Genomic DNA, 14,930 nt, shown 5'->3' on the forward strand with positions numbered 1-14,930 from the left:
CTATCGTGTAGTAGTTGTGTTTGCATGGTTGTGTTTCGGTTTGAAGGGTGGGTAATATGACAGTAAATTTACAGGGTACACAGGAATAACACCTGAGTCCTCAGGAATGGCAACGCATAGGGGGTGTCATGGGCGAAACGGTATACTCTGTTGTGTCCATGGTACTGCTCATGTCTATAGGCGATGGTTATTACTTTCCATCAGGTGGGCCATCAGCTTGTTTGTCATTCAAATTTGCATAAAAAAAATGTTTGTTTATAATAGATAAATTCGAAAACTATTGAATCGATTTCAAAAATTCTTTCATCCATTGACAGCTACGATATCATCGAGTAACATAGACAGTATAATATTAACGAAAAAAATATTAGAGATCCCTACGAAAATATGCCGTGTGGTTCTAGAATAGAATGGGCCTAGAGGTGGCCCATTTTCCGTGGGTGTTGTAAGAGGCGACAAGGGTACTTAATGGTCAAGGAACGGACAGCAGCGTCTCACCTAAAACATCACCCAAACCTAACTGAGGTTGCTAATCCGATTGCCAAGTTTGGCAACTACTGGAAAAAACCCCCATAAGGGGAAGATCTGTGTTCAGCAGTGGACAGTTAATGGTTGATATGGTGATTATGATGTCAAAAATTATAGTTATATAACCCAAGGTTAAAAAATTTGCATATTAATATGCAATTTTTTTTATTATGTTATGTAAGCTCATACAAAATACTAATTAATTTTTTATATACCTGCGCAAAGCCGGGGCAGATAGCTAGTTTTGAATATAACTCTTCTATTTTTGTATACAGGCTTGGGCTTCGTGAAGTGAGACTTTGTTGCAGAAATATTGCAACCGGCGACATTGTCATTGTGTGTATTAAAACCAGATTTAGGATTTGCTGGGTGAGTTTCCTTTATATCTTTTCAGCCATCATTGTCATACATGCTCTCTCACAGATTGCCTTAAGAAACTTATGATAGGTCGTAATTTCCTACATCTTTTCATCCAAAGTACCACAAAGTCTTACCTAAAGAAGAAAGTTTAACCAGTGCGTGTAGTCAGTGATGACTTACTCGACTGAAACTTGGTCCAACACTGTTAGCAGTATGAAAATGCGTCTATAGCTCGCGCTCAGCGGCTGAGGTGCGCAGAACAGTTCAAAGGAGCTCTTCTCTCTTCATAACATGTTTTTTTTCTTCTCTTTTTTATGTAGTAAATAAATACCTACACCGGGCTATTGTTTATTTATTATGTGAAATATATAATGAATAAATATTGTTTTTTTTTTGGTTTAAAAAAATGCTCGCGGTTTATAAATAAGCCATCCCCTCCTTTTCCGCGAGTGTTTTAAGAATCGATTAAGGGGATTTAATGGTGGAGGGATAGACAGCAGCGTTCCTCTTAACACATCATCGAAGCCGAACTGCGATTTTCAACCTCCCTGCCAAGCTTGATAACTACTCATAACCCTTAGTCATCTCTCGCGTCAGCCACGAGAAAGGAACACACGGCAAACGGAGTTGTTGTTGTATCAGCCATTAGCTATACACTGCTGAAGATAGCCTCTCCATAAGAGGGGGGAGGGGCTTCCTTTTTTTTAATTGATGATAATAGAATGGTTATCCCACCTGCGCTAACGGTATACACTTGCGGGGCACCAGTAAGGGGTGATAGGTGAGAATAAAAAGGCAGGTCAGTTAGCCCATCGTGATGAATACATCAGGAATTCAGCACGATGATTTCCAGGGGGACCATGTGGAGGTCGATCTTATGGGGCATATTGCTAGCAATAGGATTGATTGTCCGTATTACTAACAATCCCTTCCCCCATAAGGGCAGGTTTTGCCAGTAGTTGCCATGGAGTAAGAACATAATATTTCAATAGTTCTTTTTCAGTATATCATTAGAAAGAATTAAGAGAACGAAGTACAATACACACATGCAAAAGAAGAAAAACTCCACATAAATCCTTATATCAAAAAACCTGACCAGTACAGTAATAGTGAATAGTAGTCTAATGCGGGATATTTTCCCATAAACTTCTTTTATGGCAAGAGATCCGTGCAAAGTAAGTCGATGTCATGGGGTTGTTAAAATAGGGTACGGTAATATGTGAACGATACGGCATCTGGTACTTATAGTGGCTTTCCTATGGGATCCCATAAGCTGAATTCTCATCTCAAGAGATGAAATCTCATTATTTTGCTACTTCAAAACATTAAATAACCACAGATACAAAATAAAACATGTATAAATTCAAATCAATATTTATGGTTAGATCAACGTGTATAACTACCTTATACTAATAATATAAGCAATTATCTAAACTAATAGAGAAATTTAATTTTGCGGGTAGTTTCACTACAAAAATTTGTTACACTAATGTCCCGTTATGCGTGCCGTGCATTCAATATGCGGATTCGCCCAGTTGGGTTCACACAAATTGAATAACCAACCCGCGGCCCCGCGATAAATCACAACTCAACCGAGCGACGATTCAACTTTAAACTAATTTATTAACACCAAAGACGTTATTATGAACACCATTGAGTGTCTCGACAAACAGTAACACTGGAGGGAAGGAACAGTGGCTCGGTAATGTCATTATTTAGTCCAATTTGCAGAATTAGCTTGATAAATGTGTTTGAATTACCGTTTTCGTGGGGCGTGCGCGCGCCGTGCTCGGCCGCCTCTTAGAGCGGACGTTAGTGCTTTCGCGTACTCCGGCTGCGTCGCTACACGTATTGCGGTCGCGTTCGCGTATTCATATTTACGAACATGTTTTAACGTGTGACAAATTTCTAGTGATCCGTTCTAGTGTTAATGTGCTGTGATTTGTGATACAGTGTTTTGTTTATGAGGTAAGCTGTTTATGTTATTATTTTTGTATTGCACAAACACGTTGGCCGTTTATGACCTATAATATGAATTTAGGTTTTGCATCTTTTGATTGACAGCTATTTATATTATGGCAGTATAGAGGTTTTACTAATGATATGTGTTTTACTCGTAATGTATTTGGGCATGTAAGAAGATTGATTGCGTATGTTATTGCCGGTTATAAATTTTCGCTCCAAAATGAATTTTAAAAAGAGACAAATATTTATAGATTTGAATCTACATATATTAATGTATTCTTTATTAAATTTTGTTTATCGTGGAATATTTTGTTGTTTATATAATTGTAATTTTTATCATTTAGTTTGTCACTATAGTGGTTTCAATCGGATATTTTCAACGTTTTCAATTATGTAGATTTGTAGCTTTACATATTAATATTTTTTTTTAGATTATTAGACATGATTTTAGATTTCAATTGCGTTTATTCTCGTGTATTTTATGGATTAAAATACTTATTGTGTTATTTTAATTGGTAGATATATTAATTTTTGCATTGTTGACAAATGTACAAGATTAAATAATTATAAATAATGAGAATACATTATTAAATTAATATCGATATCTCCATAAAAATATATATATTAAGTTTATTTACTAAATATTCTAAGTATTTAAAATTAATAATAAACCTACCACGAAACCTATTATTTAGAATGTCCATTTCACGGCAGAAGCATCTTTAATTATATTCTTTATTAATAAGTAGCCTTTAGCTGAATTTCTATTAATTTTGCAAGTACTCTAAAAATATTTTAATATACAAATATCTAAAATGGACTTTTCTTTTAATAATGTATATATTTTTTTTATATTTTCACGATTTTTATTATATCTTTAGTCTTATTTCAATTATAATTTTAATTAAGTTACTTTAAACATACTGTTCCATCTAGTTATGTGGTTTATACAATTTTTAATTGAGCAATTTCTATAAGACTTGCCAGGATTATTTACAAAATTTGCAGAGTAATAACTTTTTTTATACAACTTAGAATGGCAAACAAGCTGACGGCCCACCTGATGGAAAGTGGTAACCGTCGCCTATAGACATGAACAGTGCCATAGACATAACAGAGTTTACTGTTTCGTCCATGATACCCCCCATGCGTTGCCATTCCTGAGGACTCAGGTGTTATTCCTCTGTACCCTGTAATTTCACGCCATATCCCACCTTTTAAACTGTAACACAGCCATGCAAACACAACTGCTTTAAGATTTCACCTATCTATCTTACCACAGGTAGTATATAAATACTTTAAAAAGAAAAGTAATTTTTGACTAATTATGTGCCGATATTTAATTGTGTTTACCGCTATATGGATATGTTATACATATGTATTTACATATTTGCAATAAAGTAGAGCATGTGATCTCTATAATAATCATGTTCCTGTCTATATGCGACAGTTATCAATTTTCGTCGATTTGTTTGCCATTTCAAATTGAATAATAAGTTTGCAAATGACGTGAAATATTTCGATATAGCTTCGGTTGAGTTTTCGGATGGATTTTAGGGGGTGGACTAGAAATAATAATGACAGTAAAGTTATTAAAACTTAAGCCAGTTTGATAGCCTGTTTAGTGAAAGAATGATTTTAAAGTTCGCTGTTTCTCCTAACACAAGCAATCTTTGCTTAACAGGAGATACCAAAGCCTGTAATGTAACGACCTCTGTTTAAAAAAATAAATAAATTATTGTTAATAAAAGTCAAGATGTTTTCAAATTTACGAATTGATCTCTTTATTCATAAAAAATAATAACTTCGTACGAACCTTTTTTAACTGTTACAGCGTTTCGTCATTTTCATTGAGAATTTAGCACTAAGAGATGGGATAAAACAGTTCATTAGCGAAAATAGAATTTGCGAGGACTGGCATTTTTATGAATGAGGGTGTTAATCTATTATTGACCTAATTTATACAGAGCACCTCCATTGCTAACAATATAATACCCTATCAGGCCGACCTCTACGCGGTTTACCATTGAAGCCATCGTGATTAATTCTTATGGTATCCGTTACATGGGCTTACTGACCTGCTTTTATTCTCACCTATCATTTTTCAATGGTGTCCAGCCAGTGTATATCAATAGTGGGGTTACTATTCCATTCATACTCATTAAAAGAAATTGTATAAAGAGCTAAGTAATTATTTGATAATTGATAAGAATTATTAATAACAAGTGGTATACCGTTTTGTGTGGTCCCGGATAAGAATAGGCCACCCTTTACTTTCCCGTGGGTGTCGTAAGCGGCGACTAAAAGAGGGCGAGGGATAGGCAGCAGCGTCCCTCTTAAAACATTTCCAAAGCCTAACCATGTTTGCCAATCTGCTTGCTAAGTGTGGCAACTACTGGCAAACCCCTCAAGGGGGAGGTTTATGTTCAGCAGTGGACAGTTAAAGGCTGGTATGACGATGATGATAACGACTTGCGCAAAATAACATCTACGGGTACTTCAGATCTAGAGTACTAATCAATTACTTAATTTACCAGAGGGAGACTTTGTACAAAAGTCGTTTGCTTGGGCACCTCTGTCCCATTCGTGTTTCAACCGTGAAGCAGTTGTGTTTGCATAGCTGTGTTTCGGTTTGAAGGGTGGGATATGGCGTGAATTTACTGGGTACAGAGGAATAACACCTGAGTCCTCAGGAATGGCAACGCATGGGGGTATCATGGGCGAAACAGTATACTCTGTTATGTCCATGGTACTGCTCATGTTTATAGGCGACGGTTACCACTTGCCATCAGGTGGGCCGTCAGCTTGTTTGCCATTCTAAGTTGCATAAAAATTTTTTTTTATTTTTTTTAATGGATGATAATGGAATGGTAACCCCGCCCGCGCTATTGGTATACACCGGCAAGGCACCAGTGGAGGATGATAGGTGAGGATGAAGTAGGTCAGTTAGCCCATCGTGACGAATTCAACAAGAATTGTTCACGATGGTTTCCAGGGGGAACCACGTGGAGGTCGACCTAATAAGGCATATTGCTAACAATTTCTTTCCCCCCCATAAAAAAATATTATAATAAGTAACTTTATTTAACAAAACGGATTTTATGTTCAATAAGGTTTATATTGAATTCACTCGATACCCGATAAGAATAGTTGAAAGGCAATGCAATATAATATTATGATATAAAAGGAATAGAGAATATAGAGATTGCAACCCTAGAAAGTTGTCGCGGGCTCTAGCGACAGGGGAAATGAATTCAGTCTAATTTATTACTTGTTTGTTTTATAGACAACTTGCGATTTCTTTTCACTTTTTATTCGATTGTTAAATAAAAGAGGATTCAGTGTATAGTATATATTAGTTGTATATATATAGTAAATATATATGTTACTCAGATACTGTACAGGGTAGTATACGCAAAATTAAATTTTTCACATTTTTAACTAGCGTTCATTTTGATCGTAATATTTGTCGGTATTTTTGCTTATAAAATTGTTATTTTATATAATATTCTCTTATATTTTATACTATGATTATAACAAAAGAAAAAAAACTATGTTACCCATTATAGCTGTATAGGGTGATCAGAGATATTTGTCGAATATTGCTTTTATAGATTTACACAATTATAGATGTACACTGTTATAGATCTACGTATTAGAATCTACAATGGCAAAGAGCAAGCCAAATGCCGTAATTCGAATTATTTTTGTAAGCCAGCGTTCTTTTTTCAAATTTGTTTTTTTTTTTAAATAGTTTTTTTTGTCTATTTTTTCCTCTGTGTAAAAGTATAGAGCAAGGGAATGAAGCACATACAGCCTAGTCCGACTTGAAGTTCCCTCTATAGTCATCATTATCATCATATCAGCCTTTAACTGTCCACTGCTGTACATAAGCCTCCCCGTAGGGTGATTTTGCCAGTAGTTGTCACGTTTGGCAGGCGGATTGGATACCGCAGTAAGGCTTTAGAGATGTTTTAAGAGGGACGCTGCTGCTCATCCCTCGCTCTCCCTTAGTCGCCTCTCACGACACCCATGGGAAAGGAAGGGGTGGCCTATTCTATGCCGGACCATCCGGGGCCACATGGGATCACACCATTATCATCATATCAGCCGTTAATTTTCCACTTCAGAACAGGTTTTTACAATAAGAGGAGTTTTTCTAGTAGTTGCCACGCCTGGTAGGCGGGTTGGAAACTGTAATTAGTCTTTGATGATATTTTAAGAGGGACGCTGCTGCTCATCCCTCTATCATTAAGTTTTCTTCGTCGCCTCTTACAGTACCAATGGGAAAGGAAGGGGTGGCCCATTCTAATCCGGGTCCAGTTGGTAATAGATAGATAGATAGATTTATTTATTTGTCAGAACATTGTTTTTACAGATATTGATTTATTGTGAAGTACAAATGTTCGCCTTATAGTCTACAGCATTCAAAATCATTATTGACTAGGTACAAGTTACATTACATCTTATACATACATATAAGTTACTTAACATTACATCAATTATTTATTCGATTAATAATAATGAAATTATAATAGTATGTTAAAAAATAATAAAGTATAAATTATGTCATTCTGTAAATAATTCTCTCAAAAACCAATAACGTTTATCGTAGTACTCCTTTATAGTAATTTAATTAAATTTTAATAATTTGTGAAGACATACAAAGAGGTATTTTAAATTATAATACAACATTGCACGTGTACAGACGTCATTGTTTATATATGCAATAGTAACAACAATGAACTACTCTTTGGAATCAACTTCCAGCAGCAGTATTTCCGAACCGATACGACATCATAACCTTCAAGAAAATGGCATATTCCTTTTTAAAAGGCCGGCAGCACACTTGCAATGCCGTTGGTATTGTGGGTGATCATGGGCGGCGATATTCACTTACCATCAGGTGAGAAACATGCTCGTTTGCCCCCTGTGTTGTAAAAAAAAATCACGTTATATTCGTTGGACGTGTCTAGGTCACAGTGAAAATCTGCTACCTAATCTGTAACATGAAATGTAATATTTTCCCTACATCGTCCCAAACACTGACATAAAATATAGCCTTCTTATTTCCATAATCTGCCGATAAAAGAGATAGATTCGCTTGCCGGTGAGATTGCCATCAGAAACAATTTATTAAAGGGGCTTTTAAAAATGATCAGATTTCCCTTTGATCGTGGGAAGTGTGTGGAAATTCTTAGAATGTACGTACCTACTTACTGACGTGATGGAATTCTCTCTTATACAATGTTCAGGTTATCTATATGTTTATTTTGTTTAGAATTATTTAACGAACAAAGACTCATCATCATCATCATAACAGTTGTTAACTATTGAATATAGGCCTCCTATAAATAGGGGTATTTTACCCAGTAGTTGTTACGCTTGGCAGACGGGTTAAAAACCGCAGTTAGGCTTTTGGTGACGTTTTAAGAGTGTCGTTGCTGCCCATTTCTCGACCGTTAAGTTCCCTAGGTCGTCTCTTGTAACACCCACGGAAAAGGAAGGGATAGCCCTTTGGTATGCTGGGACCATAATAATAAGGACACACTGAACGATTATAAGATGAACTTCTCTGAGTAGCTCTGACTGGCTATGCATGAGGTTTACGAATTAAGTCTGACATATATCTGTATTTTCTCCTGTAAAAGTAAAAAAAGTAAAGCATCTAGCAACTACTGGTTCTTCAAAAAGAGTATTATTAAGGTTTCTATAGGGTCGGCAACGCACTCGTGACGTCCCTAGCGTTACAGGCATCTATAGGCTACAGTGATCGTTTAAGTCGATTGCTTGGGTACCTCTGCCCCATTCGTGTTTTTACCGTGAAGCAGTTGTGTTTGCATGGCTGTGTTTCGGTTTGAAGGGTGGGATATGGCGTGGGTACAGATATGGGTACAGAGGAATAACATCTGAGTCCTCAGGAATGGCAACGCATGGGGAGTATCATGGGTGAAACAGTATACTCTGTTATGTCCATGGTACTGCTCATGTCTATAGGCGACGGTTACCACTTTCCATCAGGTGGACCGTCAGCTTGTTTGTCATTCTAAGTTGTATAAAAAAAAAAACCATCAGTCGGGCTGTAAGCTTGTTCGCCATCTTCGTGGTATAAAAAAGAAACTAGTTTAATGCCCGCTGCTTCTTACACGTGATTATCAGAAGTAGGAAAATCAATGAAGTGGATTACTTCTAAACAGCATATGAGATAAAACATACGTTACTTTTTAAGTTACACCTTCAGAAATACAATTGTGAAAATCGCATCCAATTTGGTGCAATAGTTTGCGTGTGATGTCGAAACAAACATATAAACAGACAGACAGATAAAATTTCTAAAAAATATTGTTTTAACCTCTGTTGATTCTTATTCAGACCCTTCATTTTTTTATTATTATTTCAGCCGTTAACAGTCCACTGCTGAACATAAGCTTTCCCCATAAGTGGGAGTTTTGCCACGCTTAGTAGGCAGGTTGGCAACCGCAGTTAGGCTTTTAGAGATGTGTTAAGAGGGACGCTGCTGTCCACCTGTTGCCCATTCCTCCACCATAAGCTTCCTTAGTCGCCTCTTACGACAGCTACGGAAAAGGAAGGACTGGTACATCCTATGCCGAGATCTACACGGCAAAATTTTCTTAAATATATCTCTTGTAAAGATATCGTATGCTTACAATTTTATATATATAATACAACATATAAATATCAAATAAAAGAGAACACAATGATGACAGTCTTCTATTCATTTTTATATTGTTATATTAAAAAGATAAAAATCTTAATTCATAAACCTATAGTAGATATTTTCAACCCCTATACCTAAGGTCAGTATAAAGTGAAACAAAACATCAACAACTTTGCATTACAATAAGATTGATGAGATACATTTTTGATAGCTCGGAAGGTAAACGTTGTATAAACCAACAATTAATCATGCCGTGTCACCTGGCCTAAGTAAACACAAAACCTACGTACACACTGTGGTGCCTTTGTTTAAATTAGACCTATTTGTATTCAAAAGTGGCCGGGCGTTACATTAACCTTTTATTCCTTTAATTACTGTTTGATAACCTTACACAAGAAATTTAACTATTTAAACCACCTTTGTCCTGTATGGACCGGACAGATAGTTTGAATCAATTCTCGAGTGGTCACCAATCAGGAAAATCAGGGTGTCTACGATATAGGAGATTGATCACATACTTATTTATATACTTTTTTGATTTATATTAACCCCGCCTGAATACGCTGGCGGAGCACCAGTGAAGGGTGATAGTTGAGAATGAAAACAGGCCAGTTAGCCCATCATTATGAATTCATCAGGAATTAACCATGATAGTTTCCAGGGAGAACCGCGAGGAGGTCGACCTGGTTGGGTATATTGCTAGCAATAGGATTCTCAGTCTCCATTACTAACAATCCCTTTCCCCCCTACTTATTTATATAATGAATGTGAACGTGAGTTTGTTTGTTGCCTTATAGTAAATTATTATAAAATGTAGTATGCACGTACCTTAGAATATATAGATAGAGCATCGAATCTCAAAATCGGGCCAACAATTTGTCTTTCAGCTAATTGTCAAATTAGTTGACTTGTTTTTTTTTATTAGTGTTCTGTAATTCTGTAAGTAAGTAAGTAAGAGTACTAAGAGTTACAATTGCTCTTTTCCATCCAAAGGTTGCCTGGAAGAGTTCGCTCTTAAAGATAAGGCCACCCCTTGTTTTTTTAGTGTAATATTTTCTTGTAATTGTTTGTATTTATAATAAGTTTGTTATTGTAATCTTATAGAGGAAACAATAAAGAGTATCTATTTATTTATATTTAATCCTTCGGACTAGGTCGGCCATTTTGGTTCTTCTGCGGATACCCTCATTTCGGATTCTATCACGAAAAGACTCCAAACATTGCTTTTTCCATAGGTATAGAGTAACTTGAAGTCTTTACATACGGGCTTTATATACGATCATATTTCTAAATAATGTTGTTTCTTTCATCACCTACAGAACCGAAATATGATCTGAAACATGGACTTCTCAGAATGTATACAATTTATCTATCTGTGACGGATAAATGGTACTGTACACCTAAACACTTTATTATCAATATTTCTAATTCGAAACAAACTCATGCGTATCAAGCTGTATGCTGTCGTAGAAATAGATCCGACCCCGGTTATCCGTGTCCGGATAAACTCGGATAAACGAAGATACGTTCGAGCGTTGTCGAACCGTATAAGAAAATCATTCAAATCAGTCCACCGTATCCCAACAAATACAAACAAAATGTTGAAACATTTTTCTATGTAGTGAACATAGAGAAAACTGGGCGAATGCTAAATAAATCGCGTTTGAATGGATGTATTATAGTATATTATTTATCTTTTGTATTGTATTTTATCAGCTGTTGACCGTCCACTGTTGAACATAGCCTCCCCCATAAAGGGTGTTTTGTCAGTATATGCCACGTTTTGCAGGTGGATCGGCAACCGCAGTTTGGCTTTTGGTTTGTTCTTAACGTGATCAGTAAACATATTCCAGTCACGCAGACGAAGTCGTGGGTAAAAGTTAGTATTGATATAAATTATTTTCAATAAAGTATAACGGGCGAGCTTAACTCTGTAAGATTTTTTTTCCAGCAAACCCAGAGAGGATAGAAGCATTAATTACTCGTACTTGGATAAAGTAGGCGTATAAAGAAAAATAACATTATGGCATAGCGGTATCTATATTAAAAAATACACTTAAGTTAGTACTTAAATTCAAAATAATTTTAAAATTTTCCTTCAATATGTAATGTAATTTAGTTAAACAGTATCGTGTATTTTGTATATTACTTGCACAAAGTGCCGTAGAAAGAGAATGTCTGGTATTATTCTTAATCTATGTAAAGCATTTATAATGGATTGACATATTAAAGGATTCGGTTTATAAGAACATAAAATAAAATTTGTCAATACTGTCGGAAATGAGTGAACAAGACAGAGAGAATGATAGGGTAAAACTGTATATGAATATGGAATGCTCAGATAAATAAATATCTCTGCCTTATTTGTGTGGTCCATAGATTAAGAACCGTTCTGCCAGTCTGAGTGAAGGAAGTATATTATAAACAATGTATTTAGACCGCAGTTGCTATGCTTAATCTACGGTATTTAGTAAAGTTGATTGGAGGATTAGGCTGTATGGTGTGGTTCCTTTGCCATTCTCATTGTGGATAAACCAATACTCGTAGACGTAGTATTTATTTATTTATTATATTACTCTCATATGGATTCATACTACATAAACAAATACAGTACAAATAGACGAATATATACCTCTTAGACATTGTAATGGGAATGAAAGAATATCTCTGGTATTGCAGGCGTTCATAGGGTAGGTAACCGCTTACCATCAGGTGGGCCGTATGCTTGTTTGCCACCTCAATGGTATAAAAATAAATGTGAAAGTTTTTATTATTTACTTTTTATTGACTACATTATGAAAAATGTCTGGCGGCCTTAAAGCTTACATATATAGCATTCTCTCGCAGTCAACTTTTAGCAAAAGAGAAAAGTAATTATGCGGTGAAAAATAAAAAATTGTTGAAGGATAAACAGTAGCAGATATATTCATATTGATTTACGACATATGCCATACGTATGGCACTTACTACTTTAGTTATAAAAAAATGATGAAAAAGAAGCACTTAAAATATTTATTTAACATTTCTAAAAGTACCGGTACATTGTTAATAAATAGACTAGTTTTGCATATTCAAACCTATTCTAATGTTAATCTGATTTAGTAATAAAAAAGCTAAAATTATACTAAAATAATTATAATTTTTAATAATTTCAATTAGTTTTGGAATCAACTTCCAGCAGCAGTATTTCCGAACCGATACGATGTTCTAACCATCAAGAAGAGAGCATATTATTTAAAGAGGCCCATTCGTGTACTGTCTACCGTGAAGCAGTACAAAAATGCAAATGGTGTGTTTCAGTTTGAAAGATATGGCGTGCATTTACAGGGTCCCAAGGAATAATACCTGAGATCCTCAGGAATGGCTTGTAATGGGGGGTATCATTTATAAAAGTTTACATCTGTTATGTCTATGGTACTGCTCCTGTCTATAGGCGACGGTTACCACTTTCCATCAGATGGGCCGTCAGCTTGTCTAAGTTGTATAAAAAAAAAACATAAATTCATAAATTTCTTTAAGAAATTAGCTATCAAATGTAAAAAGAATTCTTCAAATCCGACGGGTAGTTGTTAAGATTAGTACATTTAAACAAACAAAAAAACTTTCGCTTTATATAGTAGTATAGATATATTAGTTTAACAGTTGTATCTATAGTTTAAGCTCTGTTTAGATTGGGAATAGATAGCGCGGTGCCATGTTCTTAGTTTAAAAAAAAAAAAATTTTTCTTTTTTTTTTATATACAACTTAGAATGCCAAACAAGCTGATCACCTGATGGAAAGTAAACTTTTTTTTAATAGACATGAGCAGTACCATGGACATAACAGATATACTGTTTCGCTTATGAATGCATTGCATCATAGGTTGGACGTTATATGGCGCCTTCAACTGAAACACAGCCATGCAAACACAACTGCTTTACGGTTGAAACACGAATGGGACAGAGGTATCCAAAACAATCGAAAATATTGGTATGACGAAGATAAAGCTACGGTAACCACTTGTCATCAAGTGGACCGTATGCTTGTTTGCCACCTCAGTGGTATAAAAAAGAGAACAAAAACCTAATCGTATGTGTAATGCCTAACAGTCTGATGACAGTGATTATCATCAATCATTCTAGAACAATATCGAGATTAATATAAGTATCACTTACGTTGGAGCCTATTTCTATGGGTGCCATTGGTTTGGTCGATTGAACGCCTTAATTCATATACTGTGTTCAATAACGCGTAACCTAAGTTACGTTACGTACACTAACAATAGTTATACGCACGTGTGCTCATAATTGTTGGGTTGAGATCGACGTAAGACTAGTGATGTGATAAGGCAGGCCGACTCGAGTACTGACTCGAATATTCACTCATAGTTTGTTTCCATAGAACTTAATAAAAACAGATATCACAGAGACACTCTATTAATAAAGTTAGTAATTAGTCGAAGTATTCAGTCAGCTAATCGATTTTTTATATGCACTATTATTTTCATTGTGCCTTCGGTCAAACTGTTTATAATTACTCCTCTCCATCCAAAGGTTGCCTGGAAGAGATCGGTTTTAGCGATAAGGTCGCCCAATGTTTTCACATTGTGATTATTTCTTGTAATTGTTTATATTTATAATAAGTTTACTATTGTAATCTTTTGAAGGAAACAATAAAGAGTACATCAGAAGACTGTTTTATGGTTGGGTCAGGTTGACGTTTGTTTATATTTTTGTTAAGTTTTATTGGAATGGACTGTAGGTATTTTTGTATTCGAATACTCAATATATAGAATTCGGATACTGAACATTCGAACATATGTTTCGAGTAATTGTAATAATCGGAGATTACAAGAACATATCATATGTTTCTTGTATTATATATATATATATATATATATATATATATATATATATATATATATATATATATATATATATATATATATATATATATATATATATTAAAGTAAGCTTTTGAATCAATTTAAACTTTTTTTTAATAAACTTAAATTTCGACATCGATTATTCGACTTAAATATCCATACGAGTACTCTAGAGTCTTCAGACTCGAGTTAGGATTCGATTACTTTTTTTAACGAGTACTAAAACACTCGAATAGCAAGAAGACCGATTCGGCACATTACTACTTACGACCCAATATTAGCGATGTTACCGTATCGGCGTATACATTATACGCCGTCCATATTATTATATGGTGCTTAAATACGTCATTCAAATTAAGGATTATGATTAATGAAGCATTCTGTCGATATTCATTGCGTAGTGATATATATACATAGTGTTATAAACATGAAAAAATTGATTTTCGAACCTTCCTTTTTGAAGTCGGTTGCTAATATAAGTCTCTAATATATTAATTACTATTACACATTTCAAAAGGCACATAATGATTCGC

The 14,930-nt window shown here is 35.0% G+C and overlaps 1 protein-coding gene across 1 annotated transcript in view; it reads left to right on the forward strand.

Annotated features, from left to right (window-relative positions):
• The first annotated feature begins 2,702 nt into the window (after window positions 1-2,702).
• LOC113514039 (uncharacterized) overlaps window positions 2,703-14,930 on the forward strand; it is a 399,604-nt gene continuing 387,376 nt past the window's right edge. The window contains exon 1 of the mRNA XM_052895371.1: window positions 2,703-2,856. The gene's annotated coding sequence lies outside the window, so the exon portion shown is untranslated. The remainder of the gene's footprint in view (window positions 2,857-14,930) is intronic.

The sequence above is a fragment of the Galleria mellonella genome, unplaced genomic scaffold (assembly GCF_026898425.1).
Source record: "Galleria mellonella isolate WM207_F2 unplaced genomic scaffold, CSIRO_AGI_GalMel_v1 utg117, whole genome shotgun sequence".
In the NCBI taxonomy this organism is placed as follows: Eukaryota; Metazoa; Arthropoda; class Insecta; order Lepidoptera; family Pyralidae; genus Galleria; species Galleria mellonella.